Source organism: Choloepus didactylus, chromosome X (genome assembly GCF_015220235.1).
Source record: "Choloepus didactylus isolate mChoDid1 chromosome X, mChoDid1.pri, whole genome shotgun sequence".
Taxonomy (NCBI): Eukaryota; Metazoa; Chordata; class Mammalia; order Pilosa; family Megalonychidae; genus Choloepus; species Choloepus didactylus.
Genome location: NC_051334.1, coordinates 27,650,477 through 27,667,695, shown reverse-complemented (window position 1 = coordinate 27,667,695; position 17,219 = coordinate 27,650,477). Strand labels below are relative to the sequence as shown.

General features: G+C 37.9%; 1 protein-coding gene across 1 annotated transcript in view; it reads right to left on the bottom strand.

Annotated features, from left to right (window-relative positions):
- The window catches only part of IL1RAPL1 (interleukin 1 receptor accessory protein like 1), a 1,449,662-nt gene extending 1,433,304 nt beyond the window's left edge, over positions 1 to 16,358 (bottom strand). Inside the window, exon 1 of the mRNA XM_037821603.1 lies at positions 15,785 to 16,358. The gene's annotated coding sequence lies outside the window, so the exon portion shown is untranslated. The remainder of the gene's footprint in view (positions 1 to 15,784) is intronic.
- Positions 16,359 to 17,219: the final 861 nt, after the last annotated feature.

Below are 17,219 nucleotides of genomic sequence, written 5' to 3'. Positions count from 1 at the left end.
TGCACCCCTGTACTTGCAGGAAAGTCAAGGTACAGGTGTATGTGAGGCCAGGAGATATGAGTGGGATGTGTGTTAGGACCTTTGCAGTGAAGGAGAGAGCCAGGAGTCATGGGCCACAGCTAGAAAGCCACTTTTTGATCTCTTGCCATGGACCCCACAAATATTAGAAGTGAGCCTACTCTTAAACTCAAGAGGTCAGCAAACTTTTTCTTACAGAGACAGATTTTAGGCTTTGTGAGCCATACAGTCTCTGTTGCAACTCTTCAGCTCTGTTGTTGTGGCATGAAAGCAATAATAGACAACACCCAAATGGATGGGCAAGGCTGTGTTCTAATAAAACTTTATTTACAAAAACAGGTGGTGGACCAGATTTGGGCCACCAGGCTACAGTTTGGCAACCCCTACATTAGCTGTGTTTCTCTTTCCTGGCCCTTACCACATTCAAACTCATGTGATACAGCTATCTGTTCCTTTCATCTCTCCTATGAGAGGTTTGGCTTCAAGGCCAAATTTAGTGGTTATCCAAAGAGTATTATAATTTTATACATAGAAATGGAATTCAAATTCTGGAATGACCTTTGTGGCTCACCAAGCAGAGTAATGCTAGTGTTTAATACAGCTTTTAGCACAAGGCCACATCTTGTGTTTAAAGCAGGATGAGGAAGCTGTGATTCACAGACTGGAGGTGGCATGCAATTGCCACTTGCAACGCTACTAACCATGTTGAAATTTGTGTCATGATTTAGCTTTTAAAATATAATATATTCTATTAGTGTCTTAACAACATTTTAATTAATAAACAATGACTAAATGTATACTTTGGGGAATATAAAAACAAATAAGAACACCCTTGCCCTCAAAGAACTAATCCTTTAATGGATTAAATTATAAACTTACTTAGGGAAGAGATTATGTGTCATGCCTCTTTGTACCTCCAACACCTAACATACTGCACCCCACACATAGCAGGAACTTAAGAAATGATAGCTCTATTTCTGCTTAGTGAGGGTTGAGAGAAAAGAAAAAAAAAGACCTGATGGAAATGCATCATACCCCTAAGCCATTGGCAACTGAACTTCACTTCCTCTGCTGCTAAGAGGTTCAAGCTTCAAGAAAGGGATTACCTTTTTTTGGTATTTAAATATACTAAATCTTGGTAATCAAAGATTTGGTGGGGAGGCCAACATTTTGCCTTCTCCACAGAGAATTTAAATGAGACATATTTAAGGGAGAACACTAACTCAGCTATGTACACTTCCACAGTCAGTAACAATCTGCATTAACAAGAAGTGGTGATGGGGGAACTGATTTATTTTATCTTAGGCAACTCTTGTCCTGTGGCATTCTTGAGGCCCCCAAGATATACAGGGTGGGCCTATTAGCCAGGATTGCTTTTTGAAGAGCTCACTCCTACCTCTACATCCTTGCCTCTCAATGTGAGGGAATCAGCTCAACAATACTGGCATCATGGTATCACCTGGGAGCTTGTTAGAAATGCAAAATCTCGGCTCCACCCAGACCTACTGGATCAAAATCCCCTAGTGATCCATATGCAATTGAAGTTTGAGAAGCACTGACTGGTAGGACTGCATACCAGTCAATTCTCTATCCCTTTGCCAAGCTCAACAACAAATGCAACAACAGTACAGTATTTCCCATTAACATCAGCTTCTTGCTAAAACAGCAATTAAGGTGAAGAATATTGGTGTTCTTTCATCTACAACTACAAGTAACAAAATAATGCCCACTGCTACCAATGCACTTTGCATGTATAATCTCCTCCTTTACTAGAAAGCACTGACAAAGTCAATTCTGCCTGGATTTACTTCCATGCCTTAGTTCTTATTGGCACTGGAATGCATTCACCTTCACTGCTGGCTGTGGCAGTGTGCCCAGGTTCACCACTCAAATGTCTCCAGTAATACAGGATCACCAGCAATAAGATGCTGGAAGCTGGCCAATCTCCCAGCCTTTCTTGTCACAGAGTAACGTGGATGGGCAAGGCACCCGAGGGGACTGGGTAACAACAGGATGTCCCAGCAGCCAGCTGTATAGAAAATTGAGAGAATGAAGTAGTTGAGTACGCAAAAAAAAAAAAAAAAAGGCATATTGAAAAACAATTTTGAACACTGTAATCAAGCCAAGTACTGTTGGGAAAAATCCTATCAGTGGGGAATGTACAACAACCAAGAATGTGCTGGCAGACCATAAAAGTGACTGGCAGAGCTGCAAACAGCTTCCAACTCTGCACGTTGAGTTGGCACCCAGAACTGTAGGTTGTACAAAATCCACAAGTGAAGATCCATTCATTCAGTCAATCAATTATCAAGGATTCATTGGGACCTGCTATACCAGGTACTGTACTCTGGCCTAGTTTTTTCAGACATGAATAAAATAGTATCTCAAGTCTCATGAAGCTTCCATTCTAACAGGGAAAAGAGACAGATAAACTAAATAATTAGAGCAAAATAAGTGCTTTAGCAGAAATATGTGCTCTGATGGGGGTACAGCAGTAGGGGTGCTGGATAACACACTCTACCAGAGAAGACAGGGAAGGCTTAACAGAGGAAGTGACATCAGAGATGGGTATTGAAGGATGAGTAAGAGTTTTCTGGGCAGAAATTAGAGGGAAGCATACACTGGAGAGGGGTGTGTGTGTGTGTGTGTGTGTGTGTGTGTGTGTGTGTGTGCATGCATACACTGGAGAGGGGTGTGTGTGTGTGTGTGTGTGTGTGTGTGTGTCCAGCACTGTGAAAGAATATGCATGCTGAGAGGTAATTTGTGTGTGTGTGTGTGTGTGTGTGTGTGTGTGTGTGTGTGTCCAGCACTGTGAAAGAATATGCATGCTGAGAGGTAATTTTGGCCAGAGTGAGAAACGAAGCTGAAAAGAACTCATTTAATGCTTTTACAATTACTCCTGGAAGCACCAAGGACTTGTGGGTGGCTTTTAAGCAAAGGAACAACAGGATTGGATTGATCAAGATAAAGATTAATAGAGATTATTTTACATAGATAATAGTAGTTGTCAGTAATATCACCTCTGGGTCAAAAAATACCACCAAGGATAAAAACAACAGTGATCTAGGGGACTTTGGGGGGGAACTTAGAGAGTTAGAAAGAAACAAGAGGATAAAGGGAAAATGTATAATCAAATAAGCCTCTCAAAGGGATATTGGATATTCCCGTATTCAAGCAGCTACTTTGTCCTAGCCACTCAATAGCTTTTCTTGAAGCAATAATAAAGGAAGCCTTGTTCATCATTGCAGCTGGCTAGATCTGCCCAAGTTACAATTTCCCCAAACTCAATCACTACATTTTTCCCCCTTTCTACATTAAGGACTCTTGCAATTTGCATTTTATATTAGACTCAAAATTTCAAATTAAGATATGTCACTTATTTAAAACATTCACATCTTAATGTCAGTCTGAATTTAGTACTGCCCATTACATATATTTCATTTTTAAAGAACAGGAAAAATTCATCACTTACAGAAGTTACATCATTAAAATGCATATCTAAATTATGTCCATTTTTGGGCCTTTTAAATTTTGGTCTTAAAACTTGCCAATAAAATGAAGGCAAAACGTTCTTTTAAAATGGGCTTTCTATCTCAAATCACTTAGACCTTTACTTGCCCTGGTATATTGAGTTTTTGAATGAAACTTACAAAACAATACAGGTCATTTGACTACTGGGACTCTGCTTGGAAAAGCTATAATTCAGCTATACCCATTTTGTGGCTACCCAAATCTCATGTCTTGATAGTAGCACTGTTTTGATAAAATGGGTCATAAACAGCAATGACTATTCAATATTTGATGATTGAGGTAAATGGTAAAGATTAAGGTAAGGAATTTCCTTGGGTACAGAAAAGACAGAAAATAAGAATATAATTGTATCTATTTAGGATTTACTATAATCTAAATGTCACATTAGGTGAAGTGGTCTTTCAAGGCCAAGAAGCTAAAATCTACCATCTTTTGAGAGACGTGAATTTTCCGGTGATCTGGCTACACAGAAAGGGTTCTCTAAATTTAATGGAGCTTTTCATGTTACACAGCATTGGTGGTCCCCACCACTCTGTATTTCAAAATATAAAAGAACTGGACTTTAAGTCACATAAGAGAATGCCCTCACTTATCTAAGTAGATCATGGGACTACCTTACTATGGCTACTCGTGATTTAAAAGCCAGTCGACAAACATATCTGTAGTCAAAGCAAAATACACAAGGCCCTAAAGCTGTGTACTATGATCTGCTGCAGAAGGAATGCTATGTCTTGACAGATTCATAGCATTTATTTTGTACTTGTAAAGAATGTCAGCATCCAGGCCCATTGTCCTGCCCTCAGGAGAGAAACCTTGTCTACCAAGTAACAGAATCAAATTTTGGAGATTAGAACCTGTGCTCTCAAACCCTGCAGAGGAATCCAAAGTCCCCATGGAATTCTCTTCAGCTACCTTTGATTTCTGTACAGCTGGACTGTGCTATGTGTGGTGAACATAGCTATTAAATCTTACTCACTCTCAGGATTTTAATAGAAGGATCACTTTCTATATAAACATGGCTTTTTTCTCAGCCCACTAGAGATTCTTGAACCCACCCACCAGTAACTATTCTGAAAGAGTCAAACTCCATCCACCCACAATCAGCAGAGGAGTAACAAAGTGAAGTAGGCACGAGAGGCAATAAAAATGCTAGGAAAAAAGTGGTTCTTTCTAAAATAGTTAGAAGACATTTAGAACATTTGCCATTCTCCTTTTTTCCCCCCTCTTTCTTCCATTTCTCACCTTTTCTCTGGTGGTAGAGAAAATAATGAACTTTAGTGGTAAGAGGTGAATATCTGAATATTTCCAGCTTGGTGAAAGGAAATGAGAGTTGTATGATGAACACCCAAGAGAATGAGAGATCAAGCAAAAATGGCAATCTATTTATTCACAAATTACCTCTTTAGTGAACTCCAGAGTCAAAATTTTAAAAATATTTCTTGTGAGAAAAATATATATGTATAAGCTTATCATTCACCCCAGACTTAATGGAAGGCTCTGCATCTATAGTCAGAGATCCACGGAATAAACTCTGGGCACGTGATGTCATCTACTTTAATTATACAAGGCTTGGTGTGCAGTAAAACATTTGTAAATGCTCTGGAAAAGACTGAGCCATATGAATGAAATATAGAAGAATGAAAGTATTTTATTAGAATGGGCAACTGATGATTGAGCAAGAGTCAAAATGAGAGAATCCATTCAATATTTAGAAACAATACTTTTTGTTCTGACCTACAAAAGGCTTCCAGTTGTAACTATTTTTAAGTGTTTTCACAAATAAAGATGAAAAAATAAAGCATTTATTTTCCATTGAATCCCATGCACCAAAACCTACAATTGTAATACACACAAGAGGACTTCATTACAACTATTATTTTGATTTTCTATTTACAAAGTGTGGAAAGCAACCAAAAATGTTAAATATATTGAACAATCCAAAGTGTCATTGGAATCTAAAAAAAAAAAAAAAAAAAAGAAAGAAAGAAAATTGGTTATTCGTTAAAATGCATGGTGGGAATATAATCAAAGTCAGTTCTTTAACTCTTGGGGATTTCTCAGTAATCTTGTAAATCAGATTGTAATGCTTTAAAAATTGCCCATATTAGACAATACTTTATTGCCACTAACTTTTTGAATTCTATGAAGTTTAATTGGTATAAAGTAAAAAGAACAGTGTCACTTTATTTCACTGACATATGTGTGCTGTCAACTATTGCTGAATATTTGCTATAATCAGCCTTTACTAATTGATCCTAATAAAAATAGGACATGATTGTTTATACCTAAGGCAGATGTTTCCATCACTGTAAAGAAATAAACTTTAAAAAATCACTTAAGCCACAGCATTTTTGCTAGGATGGGTGGTAACTTTCTAACACTACTAAACAATGATAGTTTGAATGGCTCTATCCAATCATAGAATGTTAACTTCTGCTCAGCAATTTTTTTAAAAAGCTAATTTTTAACTCTGGCCTCTGTATTTATCTAGCACTGGTAACAGTGGTTTGGTCTTCAAGAAGAACAAAGAAAAAAGGAAATAAAGAGAGCAAATGATGGCTGTTTAAGTACAGGTATTCAACATGAAGCAAATTGGAATAGACAGAAAATTCACAAAAGTGGGAATCAAAGGTATCCTGGAGATACAGTCTCTCAATTTGTTCGTCTTCTTCTTAAAGCATAAATCTGAATAGGTCATGACATGTCCTGTTTTTCCTTATATTCACGAAATCCCATTCCACCCACTATAGCCTGCCATGCTCTGACTTGGGCTCCAGCCTATATTCTGCATCACATACCCATTCTCTGGGGAAACTAGAACATCGGCTCTTCCTTAACCATGCTCCATTTTCTCATGCTTAGAACATCTTTTCTCTTGATCTCCCCTCTACTGGGAATGTTCTATCTTCTTCAAACTAATGTTAACTCCTTCAAAGTCCAATTTATGTTCCACCTCCTTTGGCAAGCTGTGCATAATCCCTCAGAGTTCTGACCCTTTCCTGAACCCGTTCCATACTTGGGCACATCTCTAGAAGGATACACCATAGACCATTCTTGAATTATTGTTATAAATCAGTCTGTTTTATTACCCATGGCTCAAGCATCCTTGGGCCCAGACCTACTGTAGCACTCATCTCTGTTTCCCTTATAGTCCCTCTTACAGCACCCTACATACTGAAGACACTCATATATCCATGCTGGAGGGGGAAGGATGGAAGGGAGGGAGGAAAATTGGCCAGCTATTCTCTCTTGGTCCATTTGTAAGTTGCAAACTACTTACTATTGATCCTCATTCCTTCATTACCCAATTTTCCATTTTTACTTTCCCAAATCAGCAGTTTTTGTCTCAGTTTACAATGCAGACTGGGTTTTAGAGAACCCTAATCTAAAAGGGATCTGCCGTCACTGAACACTTGAGCAATTGTTCATGTAACAATTTGCTATCAAGATGTTCACTATCAGATACTAATTATATAGCAGCAATTAATATTTTTAATCATTGCCCATTAATGCCATTGCCAATCATGTAACAATTATTTATCTATCACCTACTATGTGCTGTACACAATGCTGGGCTCTGGAAATACAAGACAGATGGGCATGGCCTCCTGGAGCTAAGCTAAACCATTTGTTAATTGAGATGAGCACACCAAGTGACATGAGTGGCTTGCTCTGTGACTGTGTTATTATGGGCCCTGTAGGAGAACCCCAACAAAGGAAAGCAGCAGAGTCCAAACCCCCCAGAGAAACCTTGAGTGCATTTACTCTGAACACTGTGGAGCTGGGTGTCTCTTGAGTACCATTCAGGAGTTCTGTCATGGTGAAAATATTACAGGCTTTAATAGGGATATTCAAAAGCCAAGAACTGAGAGCCTCCAGAGTCATTTGTTACATTCACATTTTCTCCCTTGACCTCATGAAGCTTCATTGACACCAAATACCTGAGACACTTTTACGTCACCTGGTTTTCCATTTTTATGGCTGTCTTTAGCTCCCCTGGCTGTGTCCCTTCTGAAATAAAGTTGGTAGAGAGGCTGGGGGCATGACAGTATTCATACCCAGTCATTCCTCCACACAGGTACATTAGGCAGCTGCCTACCCAGTAAGACTAGAGGCCACTGCAAGATCCAACCTGAATAAAAGTGGGTCCTATAAAAGTTGCTCCAACCCTTGTCATCTAAAATGTGGTCCATAGATGACATTTCTCTGAGTCAGAAAAAAGAAATTAACGGCATATTTTCTCCAAATGCCATTGTTATAATATGAAGAGGAGAGCTCATTATTCCAAACTTTTCCCTTTAGCATATTAACAGTTATTCATGTTAAATGTGTTGACAAAAATTATGTGTATATATGTCTATACATGTATTAGTACAGCCCATAGGCACTATATTTTTTAGTGAAAGCAGAAAACTTAGATTGCAACTGTATCTCCTTCACTTAGTAGCCATGTGATGGTAGCTTGGTAAACCTGATAAAATATCACTGCCTTCATTATTCCCAAATTGGCTCATTATTGTCTAGATAAGCAGAGTGATTCTGTAAATGGAGAAATGAAATATGAAATTCTCTCTCTTCAAAGTGTGATCAAATGTGGCCAAAGGATATTTTGATAGGAGCCCTTAGAGGAGGTCTTTGGAAGCAAAGAAGGCTGCGTGGCAATACTGAGACAGTGCTGGAACGCTCAGGAAAGTCAGGAAAAAGGAGGGGCTCCAAAGAAGGGCTGATCCCTGCAGGTGGGAGATACAAAACTAATGGGAAAAAGGACAGTACAGAAAAGGCAAGGAGGCCCCACAGGTGACCTATTTTTCCAGCACTCCCTGTATTGTACGTTTCTCCCAAGATCCAATGAGGGTAAGAAAAGCACAGCGTGCTGAAAGGAAAAACAAAGTCTATCAGGTTCTTTGTGGGGGAGTCATATGAGTGATGAGTCAATAAAGTAAGCCAGTGTCTAAAGGATTAAATACACCAAGGTTAGTCCCAACAAGAACAATTTTTTTCTCATGCTGCCCTACTAAAAAAAATACCAGATACCAAGACTTAGTGCTATGTTAACTATAATACCCAACTGAGCACTTGTATCTTATCAAGAAATAGGAATCATTCATCATGGGAGAGATAAAGAGCCATGAGATCTTAGAAATGTAATTTCATTTCTCTGGTTCACAATTTCCTGTTAGCTGAAATGACATAATTGGGCATCCTTTATTCCTACACTGTAAAATTTCATTAGATTTGTATAAGAGACCACCTCAGTCATCTCTGGCCATATTTGCAATAATTGATTTTCACGTTGACTGCAAGAAAAGCAATGTGTATTTTATTTTTAACAAGCAATTGTTTTGTAATATCAAACGATTTTAAGCTATAACAGTTGACTCCTGAAATTTGAATGGGAATTTACCTAGATTGGAACTTTAAATGCATGTTCTTTGGAATTTATGGCTTACAAGTTCATTCATCCAAAAATCCAGCTCTTTTTATCCAATGATCACCACCATATGCAGTTGAGTTTCATTTTGCACGTAAGATAAACATGATTCATGTGCACATGCAATGCGAGTATTTTGGCTCCTTGGTTCTAGACATATGGGCCTTTTATTTACCAGGACCACAGGAGTTACTCCAAGGTGTCTAGAATCCACAGATACACTAAGCTTTCCATGTAGATACAATAAGCATTGTATTTCAAATATATGCCGACCCTGTTGTGACTATAATAAATGAATTTGGATGTGTAAAGAGTTATTCTATTCATAATATATTTATTTTAGTAGTATTTATTGCATACTAATATTGGATATAGTCCCACTATAAGATAGCTTGTATACTGTGAAGGTTAATTTCATGTGCCAACTTAGCTAGGTTATGGTGTTCAGCTGTTTGGTCAAACAAGCACTGGCCTGATTGATACTATGAGGTTATTTCATGGATTTAAATCATTAGTCAGTTGATTACATCCATGGCTGATTACATCTACAGTCAACAAAGGAGACTGCCTTCAGCAATGAGAGAAAATCTCATCCCATCAGTTGAAGGCCTTAAAGGGAGAACTGATGATTTCAGCAGTCAGAAAGAAGAATTTCTATCTCCTCTTCAGCCAGTCAGCTTCTCCTGGGAAATTCACTGAAACCTTTAGCAGAGTTCCCAACTTGTGGCCTGCCCTAGGGAATTCAGACTTGCCAATCCCCATGGTCATGTGAGCCAATTCTTCTAACAAGTCTTTTAATATTTACAGATATATATATATATCCTGTTGGTTCTGTTTCTCTGGAGAATCCTGACTAATACATATATTAATAATTTATGATGATGATGATGCATTCTTTTAATCAACTGATGCTGAAAGTACAACTATGACTAAGTGGCCTTCCAAACAATTTTTGAAATTAAAAAAGGGAACTTCTTAACAGAAAATGATGAAGATCACTATACTAAGTCATAGTTGCATTACACGGCAAACATTGATAGGGTAAGAACTTACCAATTAACTCACTTTGATCAGGCCATGAAAAGATAAACCACTGTGAATAACTTTACAATTATTCATAGAGTGACTTATTATAATTATAATTCACATACAGTGTAAGACACATACTAAACATATTGAAAGATTGAAAGTCTATGATTATATGATCACAATTCACAGACCATTTCATATTTTCAATGAGTCCAAACACTGCACACAATTTCCTGAATTAGGAAGTATTACAAAGTGTAATCTAAATTTTACTCTTAATTTTATATTCTCAGACATGTAGCTCTTGTAGGAGCAAAATAGCTTATTTAGTCATTTAGTACAATTTATTGTATACTACATATATAAACATAGTAATTTAACATGCACCTTTAATAGTGTGTCATGAAAAAGATCACTTTTAATGTAATAATATAAAAATAGGATAAAGGAAATTTTCAGAAGTAAAATACTGAAGAGCTTTGCTTTCTTTCTTTGCTTTATCCACAGTTCACTGGTTGGCAATTTCAGATTGTGTGATATGAAAACAACACCAGGGCAGTCATCTCATCTCTGAAGCTAAAAGCCTTAGGAGTCGTAGAGTTTTGGCACCTGAATATTGTTTCCACACAGGAGAACTGAGAAAACATGCCAATTAAGGATCTTTCATTGTAAGCCAATGGTCAGGGTAAGCAGCAAGGGCATGTCCATTGAGCCAATATGGTTGGCTGGTAATGGAATGCTATATGCAGTGTAAGATACTCTGGGGTGGCATTCTCTGGGTGAAAATTAAAAGCATATTTATATAGTGATTAGCAGAATTTGTCATTTAAACAAGCCTGTCTACATTCCTATAATATTCATTTGTAAATCTGCTAGAGCAAATCTAAAGCATTTCTGTAAGACATAAGGAATATGCATTCTTTTTGACCATTAGAAGCCAAGAAAATGCTTGCTATTCATAGGCATCAATGAATTCGGATGAAAATGCATGATCAAATTCACCCCAAACAAAACAAAACAAAACAAAAAAACATTGAGGACCCCTAGAGTAAAAAGCATGACACTGGGAACGTAGAAAGAAGTAGTTGCTCTACAGCACAAATGTTCTTTATTTGAAGTCCATGTATATTTACTTATCTTTGACAGGTTTAAATATCCACTTTCCAATTCCATCTTAACCAAAATATAAATACTTACTTTTTAACCTGTTTATCCAACCAGTCACTTAAAGACATATATGGATGGTCATAGCACTAACCATCCCCTTCTCATACATGTAAATAAATACATTTATGTTAGGATATAAGAACATTAAAGAAATGCAGTGTTAGTAGTGACACATGGGGGATTGCCTCCCCCTAAAGAACATTAGTAATTATTGCAACTACCAAATTCCACAACAGAACTGACATTTTTATATTCTTATTCTCTACATTATGCTCGGTCTCTAAATTTATTATGCTTTTGTTAATAAAGTGATAGATGAGAGTTGATTTTTGGTTAATTGACCCAATTCAAGTGGTTGCATCAAGTTTGTTTGTGTATGTTTGTTTGTATACTCTTGGTAAGAGAAACAGAAACTCCCAAGTACTCGGGAGCATTAAAAAGGAAGAAAGAAAGAAAGAAAAAGCAGCAGCAATCATTCTAAAACACACACACACACACCGTGCACACACAAAACCCTTAGTTACTGCTCTTTGAATGTTACTCAAAAGCATCTATTTTTTTAGTTACTTAAGACAACTATATTCCCTTATAAGTACTGCTGAAGAAACTGAGTGAAGGTTAGCAACCAAAGCTTTGAATTTGCATGTGTTGCTTAATCACTGAACAATATTAACCAACCAACTGTAATTGATAACTAGAAAGTGCCTATAAAGATTTACGATAAGAATGTAAGAAAAAATGCACTATTAAATTCATAAGACTTAGGGGACCCTTAATAATAACAATTCCTTATATTTCTAAGGCATAGCATGGTGGTAAGCACTCAGGCACACATTATCTCATTTCTTTAGAGCAACGTGTAACTATTCTATTTTTTAAATGATTATCCGGAACATGGAGGTATCAGAGGTAAAAAGGGTAGTAATTGACAGAGGCTGAGTTAAAACTCAGGCCCTCTGAGTCAGCCCAGAATTCCACAATACCTCCATGCCTCAGAGAGCTGAACTCCTTCTTTGAGATTCCTGATAGAAGTAAGGGAAATAGGATTGGAGTTTAACGATAAAAATGCTGACACAATTTTATCTATAGCTGCCCAAATGGTGCCATTATAATTAGGCTTTATAACTCAGGCATCACCAGGAAACAAGCTACTTTTAAATCTTAATAATCAACACTTGGATGCTTTGGTTGCAACAAATTACAGAATAGTCTGTTTTATAAAAACACCAGATTTGCCAAACACCAAAGATCATATCTGTTGTAAGACAAAGTATATCCCAAACACTTCACTGTGTAACACACAAAGATTCTGAAATATAAATCTTAAATTAATCCTTAAGGTTCAGTTGTTCTTTAAAATGTTTTATCTATTAGTCATTTTAGCAATAACACTGATTTGTTCACATACATCACAAACATCATAAAAATTCCGTTTACATTTTTCTCTAGTATTAGGACTACTGTGATTACTTATCAACTAAATCTCCCGACTTTGTTGAGACAACTGGTCAGGAAACAAAATTAGTACCTTCCATATTTATAAGTGGTATTTACTTTTCCTTCAAATATTTTCCAATCTAACTACATGGCATGGACTGACAAAATGGCAATAAAACAGAGGAATAGATATTACACTTTAAATTATTCTCTGCCTTGGTGTTTAAAATGCTTTTCTATTAAGCAAAGCTTTGTAGTACACTCAAGAAAAATGACATAACCTGCCTCGGTTACATAATCCTCTTCATCAATAAAGTAACAGGTTATGAAGTGCCTTTAAAATGATTGAAACTATCATTTCTAAATGTGAATATATGCAATCTCCATGTAAAAGGATAGCAATTACATGTGTATGTATGTTTCATAGTCTTTATTTTTTTTCACAGACTACTTTTCCTTTCCAGTATTATTTCCATCCCCTACTGAGCTTACAAAATCTCCAGAATATGCCCTGCTTCATAATATATGTGTGGCTTAAGTCAGAGAACAACTGGGGAAGTCATGTATAAAATATTAAAATAAGGGGTATGGGAAAGATCATGGCAGAACTATATTTCTGCACATAGTTGGAGACTAATAGCCTGGAAGCAGCTGTAGTGTTACCCTGACCCCTGAAGGAAGAAATCAGGAGTTAACTTCATATTCCTACACAATATGAACACCAAACCTCCAAATCCATTAGCACGATATTGCAATGTTTGGATATGTCCTGAAATAAGAAAGTCACCTCAGATATCAAAACTCAAAATTTCATTCCACCATTCCACCTTTCTGATTTGGGGGTAAGCAAATCTTTTCAAAGTTACTTAGGGGATGTCTAGAGCCTCTGTCCGACTCCAGAAGACTGTAAGAAAATGGAATATGAGAAATAAAAGAAAAACAGGAAAAATAATCTCATCTCCTAGATAGAAAAGTCATTTGGTGTTCTTTGAAAAACAAAAATATAAAGGGAAATAGGAAATAGCACAGCTATTCAACAGGGTTAGGTTTCAGCAGAGTTTCATTTGGAGGGAATAGATAATTTATTGAGGGAAAAACAGATCCTCAAACAGCAGAAGGTAAAAAAGGAACTGATGTGTATCTTCTTTTAACAAATTTCAGCTCCAAATGAAACATCAGGGAAAATGACATTTTATTCTGCAGTATTTCCCCCTCTTTACAGCCAGAACAGTGCATCTATCTCACCTCATGGTAAAAGTCGTGGGCGGCTGCAACATGTCTTTTAAGCCATTCAATGAGTAAAACTTGAAAATGGATTGCTCTTGATTTCTGGGGTTTGTATTAGTAATGAATTCATTGCCACTTATTTTTTTAATTTAACAGGATATTACCTTTGAAGGTTTTGACTTTTTCTTTTCCCAGAGGGTTAAAATGGCCCTGAAAGAGGTTGTCATGGCAAAGATAAAGGTACAAAACACTCATTTCTGACACACTGTGGAGGCAATTATCATTTTTATGAGGGAACCACCAGACTGAAATCTGCATCAAGAAGCTCCACCTGGAAAAATTCAAGAGCGAACCCCAAATAGTCATTCCGTTCAGTCTTCATTTCAATGAATTTAACTTTCCACTCAGTTGGGGCCATGCTTTTCAATCATAGGTACAGAACTATGACCTTGGCTGGGATCATCAGCCCCAATTACTCAATGGGGCACTTGTGAAACATTGCAGACTCATTTTGACTCCTCACGGGTGTGGATAAAATTGCCCCTGTCCAGCCCTAAAGCTTACATGATCTGCTGTCGCTCGGAAACTCACTAAGAGAAAAACTCAGGCTAAATTCGCCACAGAGATCAAGGTTTACAGTACCCTTGGAGCTAATCTCTGTCTGCCCTCCTCCTCCTCTGTTATCTGTTGCAAGCCTTCAAAAGTTAACAGGGTGATGGAGCCTCTCTGTATACAATCATTTCATCTCACTATCGTTGACTGAAGCTTGCTGATGTAATGAAGTTACATAATCACCGATTATGCACGACTTCCATCCATCTTCCTACATATCCACATATCTTCTCCCCTCCACTTCAGATCAATCTACCAGGTGAGATTTATAGCACATGTAAATGCTCCATTCTCTCATCATAGGTACTGAATATGGGACTTTAGCATTGCAGTACAGTGCACTGAACCACGTCATCAGTATTGATTTTTTTTTTACCCTGTTTCCCAGGCAGAATATGCTTAAGCATCGTCAGTGCTCTAGTCTCTAACTTTTTACTGAAAGGGTAAAATAGATGTAGCAGATAGGGCACATCTCCAACTTAAGGTTAAGGGAAGTGTGTAATTGCCAGCATTTCCCAAGCTGGCTGCATTGCAATAAAAGATTGATCCTTGCTTCCAGAAGTCCTTCGACTCCCCTGCACGTGGGTCGCACCTTCAGCTATTTAGGGTATTGGGTAAATAATTATACTTTTGGGCAACTGAACTTGAGAAAGAAAGCACTATGGTGATATTTAAGATCATATTGCACTATCTCTATTTTAGTCACATTTTCAGCTTTTTCGTTTCGTTTCTTTTTTTCTCGCTCTGACTGATAATCCAGTGGATAAAGAAAAGTAGCTTGAGGTACTTAATAATCTTCAATAATCACAACCTAGAGAACAATTAACAATGATTATCACCTTAAAGTTTAAGAACTTGACAAGTATGATGTGCCGGATACCATTGCGGCTGTGAAATGCAGCAGAATGCTGCACTGAGTTGAAACATATTTCTTTGAATGAATAAAGAGTAGCTCATTTCATTTTAAATAGGGCTCCTTGCTAAGTGTTCCTTTCACTGCTGCTGCCCCTTCCAGAACACAGAAGCCACAAATATTGCATCCAAACAAAGAGTGTCTACCCAGAATTAATTCAAGATACTTTCCCACATCAAAATAATTGGGGGGGGGGGGGACGACAGTGATGCTTTGATATATCTTCAATTACACTCTAAACACAGACACACATACACACACACCAACACACCCAACTGCAGTTATTCCATTCAGTGCCAATAACGGCCACATCACAGCCATTAATGCGATGCAGCAATCATCCAAGTCACCCATTCCCATTACAAACGCCCAAGTTTGCCCACGCCACTGATGGGTTTGCATATATAAAATGACCTTACCCACAACAGTCTTCCAAATTATTCTCCTCTGGATATCAGTCGGTAAGGTAATTGCTGGTCATCACAATGCGTATTCAGAAAAATCCACGTTTTACTCCTGTGTTCTTTTTCTTGTATTTGCTAGCAATTAATATCGTGAACAAGATACCCATTCACAAATGCCAAGTTCACTATAAAAGCAGATAATTCCATATAGGTCTTCCCTACAAGACTGTCTCCAGTTAGTTCTCAAAGTGCCCGATTGTTTGGTGAAGATACAGCCCAGGTGCAGAGCAAGGAAAAAAGACTAGGAGAAAAAGAAAAAGCAGATAGAAAGGGAGAGACAGAGAGGGGAGAGCAGAAAAAGAGGGAAAATTTAAAAGGAAATAAAAAGAAGGAAGGAAAAAGGTCAGTAACTGAGGAAGTCTGTGAGCCCTATGACAAGAATCGGAGTCTTGCTTGTAAATCTTCTGAATACATGTAGCTTTTCAAATCCAACTTGTCCCCAAGTAAGCTTTCCAGATCCGGGATGCAGCCATAAGAAAGAATCCTATGTATATTTCACAAGTATCCCGCAATAACAGATCCGACGGGGCTTTCCTTGTACTGTACTGCTATGTGAAAGCACACAACCCCTGCTGTTTGGAAGGGTGTCTCCTGGGTCCTAGCTCTCTCCAGCAGCCCCAAAAATGATTTTTCAAATAAGAGTGGGGAAAAAAAAAGCAGCTTTGCGTTTTCCTTGAATGATGCTAATCCTGAGCGAAAACGACAAGCAAACAACGAATAGCACGAGATCTTGATTAATAGCCACAATCCACTCAAAATATCCCAGGGAAGAAGGAGCGGAAAAAAAGAGAGAGAAACTGCAATGCATAAATGATTCCAGTGTTTCTACAAGATCGGTTCATTTGATTGAATGCTTTCTCTGCTTTGCTGCAAGTCATAAAGAAGATAGTGTTACTGCCATCCAATGGATATTTTAGTACTAGCCAATCCACAGACAGCCACCACTTTGCGAGTTTTAGTTTTCAGAAGCCTGAACAGGAAGGAGGGTAACTGGAGAATCTTTTGGAAAGGACCTTGGGAGGCCTCGAGTAACGGGAATCTGTCCTGAAGGCAAATATGGACCGGCAAATGTGGACGCTTCCGCAGTCTTGCGTTAGCCACCTTAGAATTACGGTCCGTTTCTTTAGGAAGCAAAAAGGTACAGAGAGTGATGCCTAAGCTGACACGCTCCTAATAACCTCCTTTTCAGCTCTTCTTTTCGGAGGTTTTTTATTGCAAGCAATATTACACACAGACACACACGGCCATTCTCGATATCACTTTAAGCTGAAGTTCACAAGGGGGCGGGGTGAGTGGAATGGTGGTGATGGTGGGGGGGGGCTACTCCAAACCTCAGGTGGCAAGGTGATGATTGTTTCGAAAGGGCAGCTTTGCTAAGTACTTCGGACTG